This window comes from Podarcis filfolensis, assembly GCF_964270895.1.
Source record: "Podarcis filfolensis genome assembly, chromosome: 8".
Classification (NCBI taxonomy): domain Eukaryota; kingdom Metazoa; phylum Chordata; class Lepidosauria; order Squamata; family Lacertidae; genus Podarcis; species Podarcis filfolensis.
The window spans coordinates 85544034-85554849 of NC_139611.1; the positions used below are offsets into that span (position 1 = coordinate 85544034).

At 49.6% G+C, this 10816-nt stretch overlaps 1 long non-coding RNA gene across 1 annotated transcript in view; it reads right to left on the reverse strand.

The window, feature by feature from the left end:
- LOC310769223 overlaps positions 1–7546 on the reverse strand; it is a 33154-nt gene extending 25608 nt beyond the window's left edge. Inside the window, exons 1-2 of the long non-coding RNA XR_014551544.1 lie at positions 7196–7546; positions 6793–6950 (exon numbers count right to left, since the gene is read on the reverse strand). This is a non-coding gene — a long non-coding RNA (uncharacterized lncRNA). The remainder of the gene's footprint in view (positions 1–6792; positions 6951–7195) is intronic.
- Between the last annotated feature and the right edge of the window lie 3270 nt (positions 7547–10816).

A 10816-nucleotide genomic window follows, 5' to 3' on the forward strand; every position in this document is an offset into this window, starting at 1 on the left:
TGCTTCACCCCGGTGTAATAGTTGCCAGCGACCCCTGGCCTGAGCTCCTTAAACCTCCACAGGTACACTGGGAGCCCATCACCACCATCAAAGCTGCAGTGAGGATCACCTAAAAGGCCTTGGAAGCCACAGGATATAAATCTGCCATATATTTTGGAAAACTGTTAGTCCATTTGTCCGTTCTCCATGCATCTGGGCACCTCTTGAGATACCGTAACCAGTTTTTGCATGGTGGTTCCTGAGATCCAAGAGCAGACTTTCATCTGTATTGGCATATAGTTGGACACCACCCTAAATCAAAATGGCGGACTGAAAACTTGCAAAACTACGTCAGATTTTTTTGAATCCTGGAGCAACACAGCGCATGGCTCTGCTCAGGTAAACAACAAACTCTCACGGAGTTTTCTCTGCTGGTGGATGAGTGTGAGCACATTCAGTTTGGGATTAAGCCCCATTGGGATCCAGGTCTTCACGTCGGATCTGGCCGTGTGCTGGGTGTGGAGAGTTTGTCCAGGGGAGCTTCTGTTCTGCTTCCATCAGAGCGGTTTATCCAGAGGCAGCCTGTAGATTAAACGGCTTTTTATTCAAAGTCTACAGCGGCTCTGGTGGCAAAGGCTGGCTGGATCTGGTTTTAGTTTGTAACCTATCCCTGTCCGTGATGGCAAGGTTCATTTTCCTAACGTCTCCCCTTTCAAACAAATGACTTCCAGCCACGGTTTGCAGTCGAGAAAAACTAGGACTAGGTTACAGCACAAAGCAGAGGAGTCAAGAACTGGTAGTTCTGCGGGAACACTGCTCACCTGCATGCTGCCCATGGATCCTGCAGAGTGAACTCATCTACAGGAGCCAGTGTGGTGTAGTGGTTAAGAGTGGTAGATTCGTAATCTGGTGAACTGGGTTCGATTCCCCACTCCTCCATATGCAGCTGCTGGGTGACCTTGGGCTAGTCACACTTCTCTGAAGTCTCTCAGCCCCACTCACCTCACAGAGTGCTTGTTGTGTGGGAAGAAGGGAAAGGAGAATGTTAGCCGCTTTGAGATTCCTTCTGGTAGTGATAAAGCGGGATATCAAATCCAAACTCTTCTTCTTCTGGAATACAGTGGTACCTCAGATGTCAAACAGAATCCATTCCGGAAGTCCGTTCGACTTCCCAAACATCCGGAAACCAAGGCGCGACTTCCAGTCGGAAGCTGCGGAAGCCCCGTCAGACATTCAGCTTCTGGAGAACGTTTGCAAACTGGAACACTCATGTTTGCGACTTTCGGGAACCAAAATGGACAAGTACCAAAGTGTTCGAGAACCAGGGTACGACTGCACGTGGAAGATACCTTCTGTTGCACCTCAAAGTTGTGTCACGTGGTCAGGAGAGCAGGAGAAACCTCTTCAGTGGCATATGCTGCCTCTCCCTGGCATGTGCCATCTGTGAACAGAAGAACCTAAGATCATACCAAAGTCCATTTAGTCCAGCTTCCTGTTCTCACAGTAGCCTGCCAGATGTTTTGGTGCGAAGCCCAGGAGCAGACCTCAAGCACAGCAGAATCCTACCTAAGTTGTACTCCGGCATCCAGAGGCTTGGCACAACTGGGTGCAGGCACACTTTGCCATTAGGGTTTAGCAGTTGCAATAGTTGTGACACTGTCATAGGATAGGTAAAGGGATCCCTGACCATTAGGTCCAGTCGTGGCCAACTCTGGGGTTGCGGCGCTCATCTCACTTTATTGGCCGAGGGAGCCGGCGTACAGCTTCCAGGTCATGTGGCCAGCATGACCAAGCCGCTTCTGGCGAACCAGAGCAGCGCACGGAAACGCTGTTTACCTTCCCGCTGGAGTGGTATCTGTTTATCTACTTGCACTTTGAAGCGCTTTCGAACTGCTAGGTTGGCAGGAGCTGGGACCGAGCAATGGGAGCTCACCCCATTGCAGGGATTCGAACTGCCGACCTTCTGATCGGCAAGTCCTAGGCTCTGTGGTTTAACCCACAGCGCCACCTGTGCTGCCATAAGATGGATGCTGCTTATTTTGTATCAGAATCAATTCCCTCCAAGCCATCTCTATGAAGCCTGGAAGTCAAGTTCTCTGAGGAAGGATGGTTTCGCCAGAGACTTTCCATTCACCAAAGGAAACGCTCTGAACTTCCGTGTGGCATGATAGGGATTTGTCCCTGGATCCAAGGTTTTCTCTATCAGCCTTTGGACCCATTCTGGCCCCATTTTATAACACCGCCTTTGATTTCAGATGGATGTGATGTGGCCCTGGTTTTATTCCCACCCTGAATTTGTGTCTTGCAAACTGAGGGTCGCTATCAGACGTGAACACACATGGTATGCCATGCCTTGGAAGGATGAGAGTTTGAGCATACGGCAGTGCTTTGCAATGGCAGCCCCTCTCCTGCTTCTCATGTGATCCCAGCTGGAGTCCTGTGCCCGGTTCTGGACACCCCAATATAAGAAGGATGTTAGCAAGCTGGGACATGTGCAGACCAGGGTGACCAAGATGACTGAAGGTCTGGGAACCAAGCCTCATGAGGAACAGATGAGGGAGTTGGGCATGTTTAGCCAGGAGAAGAGGAAACTGAGAGGAGATAAGAGAGCCACCTTCAAATATCGCAAGGGCTTTCCCAAGTAGGACAGAGCAAGCTTATTTCCTGCTGCTCTCTGGGGGACGGAACCTGAACCAATGGATTCAAGTTACAAGAAAGGAGATTCTGCCTAAACATCAGGAAGAACTTTGCGGTGATAAGAGCTGTTTGACTGTGGAACGGACTCCCTCAGAAGGTGGCAGACTCTCCTTCATTGGATGTTTTTAGGTAGAGGCTGGATAGTGTGATAGGAATTTTGAGGTCTTAGATATATGTTAAATGTTCATAAGTGTACCAACCAAGCACGTACATAGATCAGCACAGGAAGACCGACCTGAAACCATTTTGATTCCCAAACTGACCAAATGTTTTCTCTGCAAGGTCAAAGGAAAATGGAAAAGGCTCCCTATTGTCTTTGCCTTCACAAATCCTGTCTTAAGGGCACATTTGGCTCAGGAACTAAGCATTTATTATTACAAAAGACTGGGCAGGCTCCCCAGGCAATCCAATCAAGTGAGCATTCAACAGGTAACCTGGCAGACAGGAGGTAAACAAAGCACTCAGATTTCTGCTGTAGACCGCCCTTTCTGTGATGTAGGTATGATGTATCTGGGGTGGTGGTGGTCTTCAGCTACACCCCTTCTGTGATATATGTATGATGTTTCCAGTGGCGTAGCGTGGGGGTGCAGGGGGGGCCGGCCGCACCGGGCGCAACATCTGGGGGGTAGGGTTAGGGGGCGCAAATCCACGGGTTAGGGGTGCAAATTACTTGCCTTGCCCCAGGTTCTGACAACCCACGCTACGCCACTGGATGTTTCTGGGGGTGGTCTTGGACTCCAGGGAGGGAATTTAAAATTTCTATAAAAGTGCTTGCACAACATTGTTCTGGGTTCCTCCTCCCTCCTGCATGTGGTGAATGAGGACCCTGTTGCAACAGATCAATAAAGATCAGGCTTACTAGCTGCTTTGCTTCTCAGTATTCTCTGGTTGGCCTCTGTTATTTTCTCCTACCAATAGGGAACCTACGTAAGGACTGTATATGGGCTCTTGGATATCCCATAAGGGAAAAAGGGCAGATTTATTTTTGTTTACAACAATAGCCACCTGCCAGGGAGTCTTTAGCTTTGACTCCAGGATTGCAGGGGCTGGACCAAATGAGCCTCGCCATACCTTCCAACACTACAATTCTGTGATTCTATGGCTGTTGCTGGCCAGGCATACAAAGAAAGACTGGTGGAGCCATATCCTCCCGGTGGATGCAGCAGATGTGGGGGGCCTCAGTGCCAGAGTACAGACCCCCTTCCTTCTGCTCCCAAAGCTACCTCCCTTACAATATTAGCGGGGAACTCTCTGTGCATGTTCTGATGCATACTTTGATTGCAATGTATGTTCTAGATCTGAGCCCTGGAGTGGAGGGCTCAGAGGTTAGCACTCTACTGGGTGCCTGTAGCACTCACTCATGGTTCTTGCCTCCCACTGGCTGCTACTAATTACAAGATTGATTGATTATTTAATTTCTACACTGCTTAATATATTGAAAATATCTCTAAGCTGTGAACAAAAAATAAGCAACAGCCAAACAAAATATCGCACGTTATATTAATGCAAAGTTATTAATAGGTATAAATCAATACAGTGATACCTCAGGTTACAGACGCTTCAGGTTACAGACCCCGCTAACCCAGAACCAGTACCTCGGGTTAAGAACTTTGCTTCAGGATGAGAACAGAAATTTCGAGGCGGCAGCGGGAGGCCCCATTAGCTAAAGTGGTGCTTCAGGTTAAGAACAGTTCCAGGTTAAGAACGGACCTCCGGAACGAGTTAAGTACTTAACCCGAGGTACCACTGTATCCGTTTTCCTTCTGACACCCCCCTCAGCCTCGCCCAGGGTCCACACAGATGCTAGAGCATCTGGCCTGGGAGGGAGAGTGGGGGGCAAGGCACCCCCAGGGCCTGCAAGCCGGGATCATCTGGCAAAGCCCCGGTCAGGTGCAAAGGGAATGGAGTTAGGCAAGGCCTTGACACAGAAATGGCCCCGGATTACAGGCTTCTCTCTCTCTGCAGACAGCAGGGATTAGGAAGCACGTGGTGGCGGCAGGGGGCTTTGCAGCCATGGGGACGGGGGTGCTGGCGTCTGGGAGGCCCTGGTGGCTGAAGGCTGCCACACCCAACGCCAATCATCACTGTCGTGACAGCAAGCCCAAGGGCAAGGAGATGGTTGTATTCTGCTTCGGTTGTGCTGCTGTTAGTGGCTACTTCTATGATAAAGGCATCATAAATAAAATGCACTACACGAGTACATAAACCACAGGTCTGAAATGGTACATGGAGCAGGGTGGTCTTACACATGTGGCCCTCAAAGCCTTTTGGGTGGCCCTCAGCAAGTTGATGCCCCTCCACAGCCCTTGCGCTGCATTCCCAAAGCTGAGTAAAGGTAAAAGTAAAGGTAAAGGGACCCCTGGCCATTAGGTCCAGTTGTGGCCGACTCTGTGGTTGCGGTGCTCATCTCACTTTACCGGTCAAGGGAGCCAGTGTACAGCTTCCGGGTCATGTGGCCAGCATGACTAAGTCGCTTCTGGCGAACCAGAGCAGTGCACGGAAACGCCGTTTACCTTCCCGCCGGAGCAGTACCTATTTATCTACTTGCACTTTGAGGTGCTTTCGAACTGCTAGGTTGGCAGGAGCAGGGACCGAGCAACGGGAGCTCACCCCGTCGCGGGGATTCGAACCGCCGACCTTCTGATCGCAAGCCCTAGGCTCTGTGGTTTAGACAACAGCGCCACCCACGTCCCTTCTTGAACCACATAGCTGGAAGTTATTGCTGAATCTCCCCCACCCCGTGAACCTGTTTGACAAGTATCTGTTAAAATTGCCAAGCTGTGAATGGAAGCAGGTCCCAGTCAACAGACTCTGGTGCCAAGGTTCTTGCCATTTCAAAAGGATGCCTCAGACTAGGCTGGAAAGGGCATCAGCAGGTATTGTCAGGTATCTTGATTGACAGGTGACAACTCATGCCCCAAATTTCTTTTGTAGGCCCTCCTACTTTGTGAGTCTCTGTTACAATTTTGGGGTGGCACTTGGCAAAGGAGCTGGGCAATTTCTAAAGTCTTTAAAAGTTGTCTCCCAATCCTGCCCTGGGGGTGGGATGGGGAGAGAGAGATTCTGCTTGCCTTGTTTTCTTTGCTCTCTCTGACCTGTGATGACAGACACAAGGGGTCTCTTTTTCCTTGATGGGGGTGGGTGAACACAAAAAGCCAGCCCCCTATTTTCCCATAACCCTGCCAGGCTTGTCCTGTTCCTAAAGCAGACAGGCACCTGGGTGGGTACCTCTGCCGGGGCACCTTCCACCACCAGAGCAACCAGGAGGGTAGCTGCAACGGCTTCAGGGTTCTGGAAGGAGCTTGCAAGGGCCTTGTGAAATCACGTGGAGGCCCCTGGACCTGGAGGAAGAACTGGGCGGCTGGGTTGGGCCAAAGCCCACCATGTCCAGCCTCCTCTTTTCACAGAGGACAACCAGGTGCCCCAAAAGGAAACCCTCAAACAGAACACAAGTGCAAATGTATTCTCCAGTTTTCCCCCATGATATAAGAAAAAAACTGCTCATTTTCCCTTACGGGGTACCCAAGAAGGATGTCACATAGAGGAGGGAGAAAGGTTGTTTTCTGCTGCTCCAGAGAAGCGGACACGGAGCAATGGATCCAAACTACAAGAAAGAAGATTCCACCTAAACATTAGGAAGAACTTCCTGACAGTAAGAGCTGTTCGACAGTGGAATTTGCTGCCAAGGAGTGTGGTGGAGTCTCCTTCTTTGGAGGTCTTTAAGCAGAGGCTTGACAACCATATGTCAGGAGTGCTCTGATGGTGTTTCCTGCTTGGCAGGGGGTTGGACTCGATGGCCCTTGTGGTCTCTTCCAACTCTATGATTCTATGATTCTATGATTCTATGATTCTAAGAGCCCATATATAGTCCTTCTGTAGGTTCTCTATCAGTAACAGAGACCAACCAGAGAATATTGAGAAGCAAAGCAGCTAGTAAGCCTGATCTTTATTAACTGTTGCAACAGGGTGCTGCCCCACACGCAGGAAAGATGAGGAGGACCCAGAGCCATGTGTGCCTGCCCTTATATAGACATTTTAAATTGCCCACCCTGGAGTCCAAGACCACCCCCAGAAACATCATACATACAACACAGAAGGAGTGTAGTCCAAGACCACCCCCCCAGATACAGCATACCTACATCACAGAAAAGGCGGTCTACAACAGAAATCTGAGTGCGTTGTTTATCTCCTGTCTGGCAAGTTACCTGATTGCATTATCTGGGTTTTGGCCACTCTTTTGTTGTTATAACTACAGTGGTACCTCGGGTTAAGTACTTAATTCGTTCCGGAGGTCCGTTCTTAACCTGAAACTGTTCTTAGCCTAAAGCACCACTTTAGCTAATGGGGCCTCCCGCTGCTGCCGCACCACCGGAGCATGATTTCTGTTCTCATCCTGAAGCAAAGTTCTTAACCTGAGGTAATATTTCTGGGTTAGCGGAGTCTGTAACCTGGAGTGTCTGTAACCTGAAGCGTCTGTAACCCGAGGTGCCACTGTACTTAATTCCTGAATCTAGGCCACATGTCACAGGCTCACACCCTGTTCATATCTTGTATCTGAAGAAGTGTGCATGCACACGAAAGCTCATACCAATAACAAACTTAGTTGGTCTCTAAGGTGCTACTGGAAGGAATTTTTTTATTTTATATCTTGAATGTGCCCTTAAGACAGGATTTGTGAGGACAGGATTTGTGAGGAAAGAGACAATGGGGAGGTTTCCCACTTTGACCTTGCAGAGAAATATTTGAGGTCAGTTTGTTCAGGACCTAATCTGTGGGGTTTCGGACATGTGGTTTATATATACAGTTATGAACATTTTATATATATATATGACCTTAAAATTCTTATAACACCCATTATCTGGTATTCAAAGGTAGACTGTTCCTGGGCATGTAGGTTCTGCTATCACGATAAGCCTCCGTAAGAAGAGCCTGGCAGCTGGATCAGGCCAAAGGGAGCCCATCTGGTCCAGCATCCTGTGCTCACAAAGAGAAACCTGTAAGCGGGATCCAAGCTTACTCTCCTGTGGCCGAAGCATTGCTGTCTCTGACTGTGAAGGGCAGAGCAGAGCCATCCTGGTTAGTAGCCACCAGGCATTCCTCTTCGCTCTCTGGCTAATTGTTGTTGTTTAGTTGTTTAGTGGTGTCTGACTCTTCGTGCCCCATGGACCAGAGCATGCCAGGCACTCCTGTCTTCCACTGCCTCCCGCAATTTGGTCAAACTCATGCTGGTAGCTTCGAGATCACTGTCCAACCATCTCGTCCTCTGTCATCCCCTTCTCCTTGTGCCCTCCATCTTTCCCAGCATCAGGGTCTTTTCCAGGGAGTCTTCTCTTCTCATGAGGTGGCCAAAGTCTTGGAGCCTCAGCTTCAGGATCTGTCCTTCCAGTGAGCACTCAGGGCTGATTTCCTTCAGAATGGAGAGGTTTGATCTTCTTGCAGTCCATGGGACTCTCAAGAGTCTCCTCCAGCACCACAATTCAAAAGCATCCATTCTTCGTTGATCAGCCTTCTTTATGGTCCAGCTTCACTTCTATACATCACTACTGGGAAAACCAGAGCTTTAACTGTACGGGCCTTTGTTGGCAAGGAGATGTCTCTGCTTTTTAAGATGCTGTCTAGGTTTGTCATTGCTTTTCTCCCAAGAAGCAGGCGTCTTTTAATTAAAGCATCTTTTAAACTGTGGGCGGGAGGGGGGAGTGTTACTGTGGTATGCATTTTTGTGTTGTTATAAACTGCCCTGTGATCATCGGATGAAGGACGGTATAATGATGATGGTGATGCTGATGATGTGGCAAGTGATGATTCTATTTTTTAGATAGTTCAACTTTTTAAAGATCCCCCGAACATGTCATTTCCAATGCAAATACAGTCCATTGTCCCAAAGATTTGGGGGGGGGGTGTTGCTCAAAGAGAGTGGATTTCCAGGGGGAGGGGCATCTATCTCTATCTATCTATCTATCTATCTATCTATCTATCTATCTATCTATCTACCGTATTTTTCGCTCCATAAGATGCACTTTTTCCCTCCTAAAAAGTAAGGGGAAATGTGTGTGCGTCTTATGGAGAGAATGCAGGGGGGGAGGCAGGCAGGAAAAGCCCCCAAGATCCGCACACAAGCTCCGCCCGGCTCTTGCGGGCTTTTCCCCAGGAGGGAGAAGGGACTAACGCAGCCAGTCAGTCCCTTCTCCCTCCTCATAGAAAAGCCCGCAGGAGCTGCGCGCTCCTTAAAGGGTGCGCGGCTCCTGTGAGCTTTTGCGGGAGATGGGGGTATTGCCATAGCCGTGCGCAGCCCCTAAGGCTTTGTTAGCCGCATACAACCTCTCCTGGCTGAAGAGGTTGCGCATGGCTAAAGAAGGAAGCCAAGACAGCAAACAGGATGGATCCCGCTCACTGTCTTGGCTTCTTTGCTCTTTGGAGCTGGGGGGGAAATAATTTTTTTTCTTGATTTCCCCCTCTAAAAACTAGGTGCGCCTTATGGTCCGGTGCGCCTTATGGAGCAAAAAATACGGTATCTATCTATCTATCTATCTATCTATCTATCTATCCATCTCCTCTCAGGTTTCAGCAAAAGCTCAAGTCTCCTTCAGTTGCTCCCTCAGACATCCTCCGAGCCCAAGACTCAGTGGGATGCAGAAGCTTCTGTTCCAGTTACTTCCTGCAGACAGCTGGCACTTTTAAATGCCAAGGACTAAAAAAAACAATTGCGTTCCTCCACACGCACAAACCCTGCACACACAAAGATACGTCATAAGACATGAGTTAGCAAGAGCAGGAATTCAGGGCTTTGCTGCTGCCTGTTGCCCTCTCTGAGCTAACCTAGAGTGCTTGATTTTTCCTTGTCTTCTGTGGGCATCTCTTGCTTCTGTCCTGGCTGGCAGGGTAGGGGCTGCCTAGAGATTTTTATTCTTGCTGTGGGTTTGTGGGGTCAGCCTGGATGATGCCTGGAGCCCCTTCCAGTTCTTGGGATCCTGTACTCTGTGCGGGTTGGACTCTAAGAGAAGATTCTGTTGTTGCACAGATCAGGGAAGGCTCTATGTAAGGTAGTGACTTTAGCTGGCAACTTGAGTGTCCTCATCTGCATCCCAAAAGAAGGAACCAGGTTGCAAGGGCAACAGCTAACTGAGGGGGCCCTAGAATAATAGAATCACAGAGATGGAAAGACGGGTCATCTAGTCCAACCCCCCCCCAATGCAGGAACCTCGACTAAAGCCATCCAGGTAAAGGGACCCCTGACCATTAGGTCCAGTCGTGACCGACTCTGGGGTTGCGGCGCTCATCTCGCTTTATTGGCTGAGGGAGCTGGCATACATCTTCCGGGTCATGTGGCCAGCATGACTAAGCCGCTTCTGACGAACCAGAGCAGCGCACGGAAACGCCGTTTACCTTCCTGCCGGAGTGGTACCTGTTTATCTACTTGCACTTGGATGTGCTTTCGAACTGCTAGGTTGGCAGCAGATGGGACTGAGCAACGGGAGCTCACCCCATCGCGGGGATTCAAACCGCCGACCTTCTGATCGGCAAGTCCTAGGCTCTGTGGTTTAACCCACAGCACCACTCGCGTCCCTAAGCCATCCAACCTCTGCTTAAAAACTTCCAAGGAAGGAGAGTCCCTCCAGGCTAATGGGTAGGCCTTTCCTCCACCTTCTGCCCACCACCGGGATAAACAATAGCCAGAATGCTGTGAGAGAGCTGAACTGGAATAAGGCTGGAGGCCCAAAGACATGCTTGCTCTGTGCTGGATCCAAAGCTGCGACTAAGAGAGAAACAAGTTCTGCTGGGGTATTAATGCCGTGAGCCCCTCCATCTTATGCTCAGGCTGTATATGTTGTTGTCGTTTAGTCGTGTCCGACTATTCGTGACCCCATGGACCAGAGCATGCCGGGCACTCCTGTCTTCCACTGCCTCCCGCAGTTTGGTCAGACTCATGCTGGTAGCTTCAAGAACACTGTCCAACCATCTCGTCCTCTATCGTCCCCTTCTCCTTGTGCCCTCATTCTTTCCCAAATTCAGGGTCTTTTCCAGGGAGTCTTCTCCGTGTATATAGTGTATATATGCGGAAATAAAACCATATAACCTAAAGACACGTCTGGCTCTGCCAGCCTTCTGTGTTTTTTCATGGTCATAACTTAGCACCTGCATG